We start from the raw sequence: 6,096 nt of genomic DNA, 5'->3' as shown, positions 1-6,096 counted from the left end.
CAGAATGACCGACAGAAATACGACCCTTGTGCACCTTTCCTAGTTAATTCATTAGGTCAACTCTAACCACTAAGCCCCTTGTCAGGTTATTTCTATTAGTGATAAGGAGCAATTGATCTTCAAAGACTGAAGCCAGGTAGAGGAGCCTATTCCACAAGGTCTCTTGGCTCCACCCTTGTTAAGTGAAATCTGCCAGGTGTGGGTCATTTGACCTTTGCTATATAGGAAGCTTGAGGAGCTGTGGGGAATTGCCTTCCTGGGGGAGTCTGAGGCTCAGGTTGTCTAGGGTGCTTTTCTGCTGTTGTGGTGAAGTGGGCTCAGTGTTCCCCCGTGGGCTGTTTTTTCTTCGTGTTTTCTGCCATCTATGTGAAATAGTTTTAGTGACTCTATGAGCTAGCTATGTTGGCGGTGCCTTCTCAGTACAGCAGAACCCTGGTGGTGTGACTTCCCTGTGAAGCAGTGTGTGGAAGTGACTCAGGTTCAGAAGCTGGCAGGTAAGTGTTCCTAGGTTCTACAGTTCTTTAATGCTGAGGAGTTGGAGTACTTCCTTCACCTTGTCTGTTTTCAGTGAAAGTACTCACGTGGATTCTAAGCTCCCTTTCCAGCCCTTAAAAACACAATAATGATAATAATAATAGTAAATAAACATAAAACCCAACTAACTCAGAAGCTCCAGTGCTTACAGGTAAGCCTGCCTTCCAAGAATGTTCTTAACTATTAGTTAAGGTTGAACATCAGGCAGTGTGAAAAAGGTGCCTTAACGTGAACTCAAATTATGCCCTGTGGTAAGTAGACACAGTCTGGGAGAGATACTGGTGGCATTATGGTAACTTTCACTAAGTGGAAGTTGCGAGACTGGGCTGTTCATAAAAGAAATGGCGCTTTGACAGCATGTGAGTCAAAAGCAGTACGAAGAAACCCTCTCCCCTTCCCTTCTTCCCTACAGGCCTGCGTGTCTCTGCTGCGGAGAAAGTTCTGGAAGAGGTCCACCAACAGAGAGAATCGATTTTCCTCCCCACCTGTAGAAACCACTGTCTGAGCTATCGAGGAAAGCATCCTCCTGAGAAAGGAAGATGCCAGAGAGGGAGCACAGCCCGTGCCACCCTGTAATTTTGCCACCGTGATGGAGGTCTGGTCCCCAGGTTCATCTTTCTGAAGCAACGCGTCTTATGGGGACCAAGTTCTGTGGTGCGCTGCCAATCCTAAGCTGCAGTTGGAATCTCAAACTGTCATCTCAGCTTGACTGGCACCTGAAGTTGGAAGGATGCAGGAAAAATTCAACAATGTGCTCCACCGTTCTTACAGCCTTCAAGCTTGAGACTAACAGGTGACAGAGACTGTCTTGGGCAACATGGTCAGAAAATGGTGAGTATGTTTCCTTATGTGTTTTCCTATGGGTCACAGACAGGGATTTAAGCGTGTGATGTGGCTTGTCTGAGTCTGGTTTAGTGAGGCATGATTGTCTTATGCAAGCGGAGTACTGTAATCAAGGGGAACTTCTTCTAACATAAAAACATCTGAAATTTGACAGATCCAAAGACGGCCCTTTGAGCTGCCGACAGTATTAATACTAGGATAATTACATGTGTGCTGTACTAAGACTATCTAGATAATGAAAAACTATCTAGATGCTGAGTTGTTTCTGCAATCCCAGGTCCTTCTTGCCCAGATCCTCCTCCTGCTCAGCGTAGCGGGCTGTGTTCTCTTTAGCGCTGGGCAAGCTTGTGGATCTTGGTAGCTCCTCACTGCGTGGGGACTGCTGGTGCTTTCTCCTGTTCTTCCACTTGCTCTGCGCATTTGTTAGGCATGACCCTTTTTGGGCAGAGGGGCTTGTTCAGATCACGTGGGGCAGGTTTCTCTCCTGCCTTAACTGCAGCAATCCTTCCAATTTGCTGTTGGCCAGCAGTCCTGCTCCCACCAGCTCAGTATGGAGGGAAAGATCCATTTGCATATTGCTGCCTCAGGCATGACTGGGATATGCTGGGTGTTCCCTATCTGTTATCGCTGGGTGTAAGAAAGTCCAGAGCTGGGGCTCTGACTACATGCACTGACTCTAAAATGTCCCAGATATTATGTCATTTACCTGTTTTGTCCAAAAAGCGAGTGGATCATTCAACAGCTGTGCTGCATCCCATGAGAGGCAGTCATACAGGCAGAAAGGATTTCTGGGAAACACAAGGAGTTTCCAATTAGGTTCAAATTGCTTATTTAATGAATGAAGAATAAAATGATTACACTAATTAATATGATAAAAGACTGACTTAAGAATCACTGATAAGTACTTAACTATTATTAGTCAGAAATGCTGCCAGATCATACATTATTTCATTCACTTCAGAAAAGATGAAGCTTTAATGGTTAATGTGGTTTAAGGTTTATGTCTGTTCTGGTTCACAGAAATTTAACTGTTTGCTTCCTATTTCCACTAGCAGCCATGTGATTAAATCACCATGATTGCTTTTAAAGAAAACAAAATATTAGTAATTTCTATGATGTTTACAACTCCTAATTTCTCTCCAGACCAATCTCTCTGCTTTGTGGACATTTTCAGTTCTTGTCTCATACTACAAAATTCACTTGAGTATCACGATCATACTATATTTATAGTTGCTAATATGATGAGTGTGTAGTCAACTGCAGGCTAAAGACATCAACTATTTGTTGTTGTCCTTTATAATGATTTTCAAGTATGTACACACACCTTAGCAACAAGGCTCCTTCCTACTCCAAATCATGTTTTGGCTGGCTCAGTATACTCATTCTTAATTTTTTTTCCAAAAATTGCACCAATTCAAAAACTATTCTACATAGATTGATGACTGAAATGTTGTGAAGGCGTACATTTGGGGTCAGGTGGAGAGGAAGAGAAAGGTTTTAGTTACATCAGAAAGCAAAGCTAATGTATTAAAGGTGAATATGAAACAAGACTACTGAGAAGTTAAACAATGGCTTGTAACAACCTATAGATCAAATCTGATCAATTTTCTTATTCCTCCAGTGGATGCTCAGCTATCACCTAACTAATCGTGGAGCCTACTGATGACTCTAGGTGACTCTATTCTGAGACATACCAAGAAGAAATGTAATGTAAATGGCAAGATTTTTGATGAAGGAAAGCAAACACAAGAAATGTGAGATTGGTAAGAAACAGGCTAAATGGAGTGCAGTGATTTGCACTGACAGGGGAACTGCTCAGACAAAGGACAAGTCTTAAAGGAGTTCTTCAACGATGCATTTTAGAATGCATCCTGCCATAATATTTTCATTGACATGGACACAAAAAACACATTTACTAATGTTTGCTGACGTTAAAGCAGCACCAGTCTGTATGATGATTGGAATAGCATACACAAAGTTCTGTATGACCCTGAAGACTGAAGTAATAGAAATGGAATTAAATTTTAATATTACAAACTTTGTTTATGTACCATGGAAGTAAATCCCAAGCATTTTCTCATAACTGTTTTCTCATAACTGTCTTGGTATTACAATATAAAAGGAATGTCAACATTTTTTGTCAGAGTAAAAAGATGAAAAACGCAAAATACCAAAAAGTATCACTTCCCAAAGTGTACCAAGTATCTAGCTAGAACAGGTGGTTGTGTTGCAGATACTAATATTGTGAGAATCTAAGAAGAGCAACTGATCAGTAGAGACAACTACGCTGAAACCTGAGGCTCTGGTTAAGACTCCCAAGGATCTGTGTTATGCTGTTATCCAGTGTATCAAAGAGGAATGGTGATATGTTACCAACAGATCCAAAAAGACACAATTTCATAGGCTGCTTTCAGGTGAAAGGGAGTCAAAGGCACTCTAAGTAAGTAATTTATTTCATATGCTGATTGCCACAGAATCTGGTTTTCAGATGGAAGGGGACATAGACTATCACATAGAACTTGGCACTGTAAAGGTGATCACGTACAAAAGGGCCTGAAAGGAGAAGAGGAAGGTGAGAAGCTCTAGATCATACGAAGTTAATCAAAAAAGTGCAATTTTACCCATTATTATTGTAATAGGACATATTCTCATCACACTTTCAACCTTGCATGACATTCATTTCTCAGCTGGCGTGCATAAGGTGTGTTGCAACTGTCCATCAACTGCAAATGAGCTCTTCATCAAAAGAAGATTTGATGTAGGTAAAGTGTAAAAGATAAGCAAGATGATTTTCCTTGGGACAGGAGGCAACATTTATTTCTACAATTTGGAAGAGGTAAGAACTAGCACAGAATAGCACGGGCTGCAATAAAGTATCTATTTCCTTCCATTATTCTACCTTTGAGGAAGTATTTAGGTCAGTAATTCCTGAATATTCATCAATGACCTAGACTGTGACTGTATCTCAGCACATCTGTGCTTGATACCAAAATTTCAAAGTCTATAGGTACACAGTTAACAAATCCCAGTGACAACATCTAATTCAGGGGGCCATCCTTAAGAAAGAAATAAAACTAGTATTTTTTTTATGCATAGTGATATGGTTATTGATATGGATATATTCTGGAAATTGATAACGGCATAATCTTTCATCTGTTTGTTATAATTCACAGATGATCTAGTAGTATGAATGTTATTTAGTAAGAGCAAGTCCATATGAGACTATCTTTAAAATATGATAGAATTTCATATTTCAAAACTGAACAAGGTCGCAGCTTTCCCTAGTTATTTTCTCTATTGATAGGGAGTTTAACAAACATGAGGCAAACTGTTTTACTCCCTGAGATATGTTCCTCCCGCAGCAACAGGGGTTATCTGAGGCCTTTTGTTGTTGGCAGTAATACATTAACAGCCTTTTCTCTCACTAAACCAGTGGGGAGCACAAGCCTTGGCACTTTTCTTAGAGTATTACAGTCAGCTGTAGGTGACAGACTTCAGGATTGGGGATCTCATGGATGTATTCATCTTGTTTCTCATTTTGCCTTGCAGGGGATATTTTCTCTCCAGGAGAGGATGGACCATGAAAGGGCTTTGTTTGACCAACACTAATCTCTACTGCATCAGCTTCAATACTTGAAAAATATGTTCATCTAGACAGTTAGAGCTGCTGCTTTCTTGTTTTAGTGTCTTGGATTAAGACTTGTGTGGTCTTAGAATCAGAGCCATGATTAATGCTGAGAAGAAATATTAGGGTAAGCTTCATGCATTGTAGGCAAGCAGCTAAGAGTGTTACTGTCCAGGAGCACCCCCAGAGAAACCATTTCTTCACTACAGCAGAGGTCAAGTACAATCATACAACTCTCATCTGCATGGCAGTTCAATGAGTGTACCTCAATCACTTCCCACTTGTAGAGTTAGAATGGGATGTAAACAGAAAAGATACAGCTTGACTGAGGTTCCTGCATGACTGTGTACAGTAAATTCTGTACTTTAGCTATTCTTTAGCTATTTAGCTATTCAAATATTTTTTCTTTCTACCTAGGAGATAGGAACAAAGCAAAACTGAAATTTGGGACAATAAACCACAGGAAAACTACAGCATGGTTATTTTTCTGAAGAATCTATAGATACTTGAACATAAGCTCTTTCTCTCTCTCTTTTATTTTTATTTTTATTATTTTTATTTTTTTAAATTATTTTTTTTTGTTTCCATTTTAGGCTTCTGAGTGCACTCCAAAAAAATCAATTATACTTTTCCAATGAATGTTTTCCCTTTAGAAACTTGCAGATCAAAATAACTAAAAGATAAAAATCTACTTGTGCAAACCCTTCCTGTTACATCTTTTCTTCCCCTCGGTTGAAGCCTTTAATATTTGGAAAAATTGTTTTGAAAGGCTAAAAAAATACTACAAAACTTGGATTCCTAGTATTTGGAAAACCTAAGCATAAAAACATAAAACAGGTTCTAAACACCTATGCTATGCCTTGTTGCAAAGGCCACATTATTCCCATGTCTTCAGCTTTAAATTCTGTGCATTGTGAGTCAAAACAGCCCTGCTGCTGGGTAGCACCCTCTGGCAGAGAGATGGGACAAACAGATTTTGGCTGATGAGGTGACCATCTTCTGTAACATGCCTTAATCCAGCACTGTCTGTGAGTGAGCAAATCCAGGTAATTAGGTACCTGTTTGGTTCTGATCTGAGCTGTCCCTAGAGAGAA

At 40.0% G+C, this 6,096-nt stretch overlaps 1 long non-coding RNA gene across 2 annotated transcripts; it reads left to right on the top strand.

Annotated features, from left to right (window-relative positions):
* Nucleotides 1-240: 240 nt before the first annotated feature.
* LOC106020080 (uncharacterized) lies at nucleotides 241-5,473 on the top strand. Of its 2 annotated transcripts, XR_003497280.3 has the most exons (4): nucleotides 241-494; nucleotides 947-1,365; nucleotides 4,065-4,213; nucleotides 4,927-5,473. It is a non-coding gene; the product is annotated as an uncharacterized lncRNA (long non-coding RNA). The 2 variants fall into 2 exon arrangements; XR_003497281.3 differs by lacking the exon at nucleotides 4,065-4,213.
* The last annotated feature ends 623 nt before the right edge of the window (nucleotides 5,474-6,096 follow it).

The sequence above is a fragment of the Anas platyrhynchos genome, chromosome 4 (genome assembly GCF_047663525.1).
Source record: "Anas platyrhynchos isolate ZD024472 breed Pekin duck chromosome 4, IASCAAS_PekinDuck_T2T, whole genome shotgun sequence".
NCBI classification, from domain to species: Eukaryota; Metazoa; Chordata; class Aves; order Anseriformes; family Anatidae; genus Anas; species Anas platyrhynchos.
This window is presented reverse-complemented; position numbering and strand designations above follow the sequence as displayed.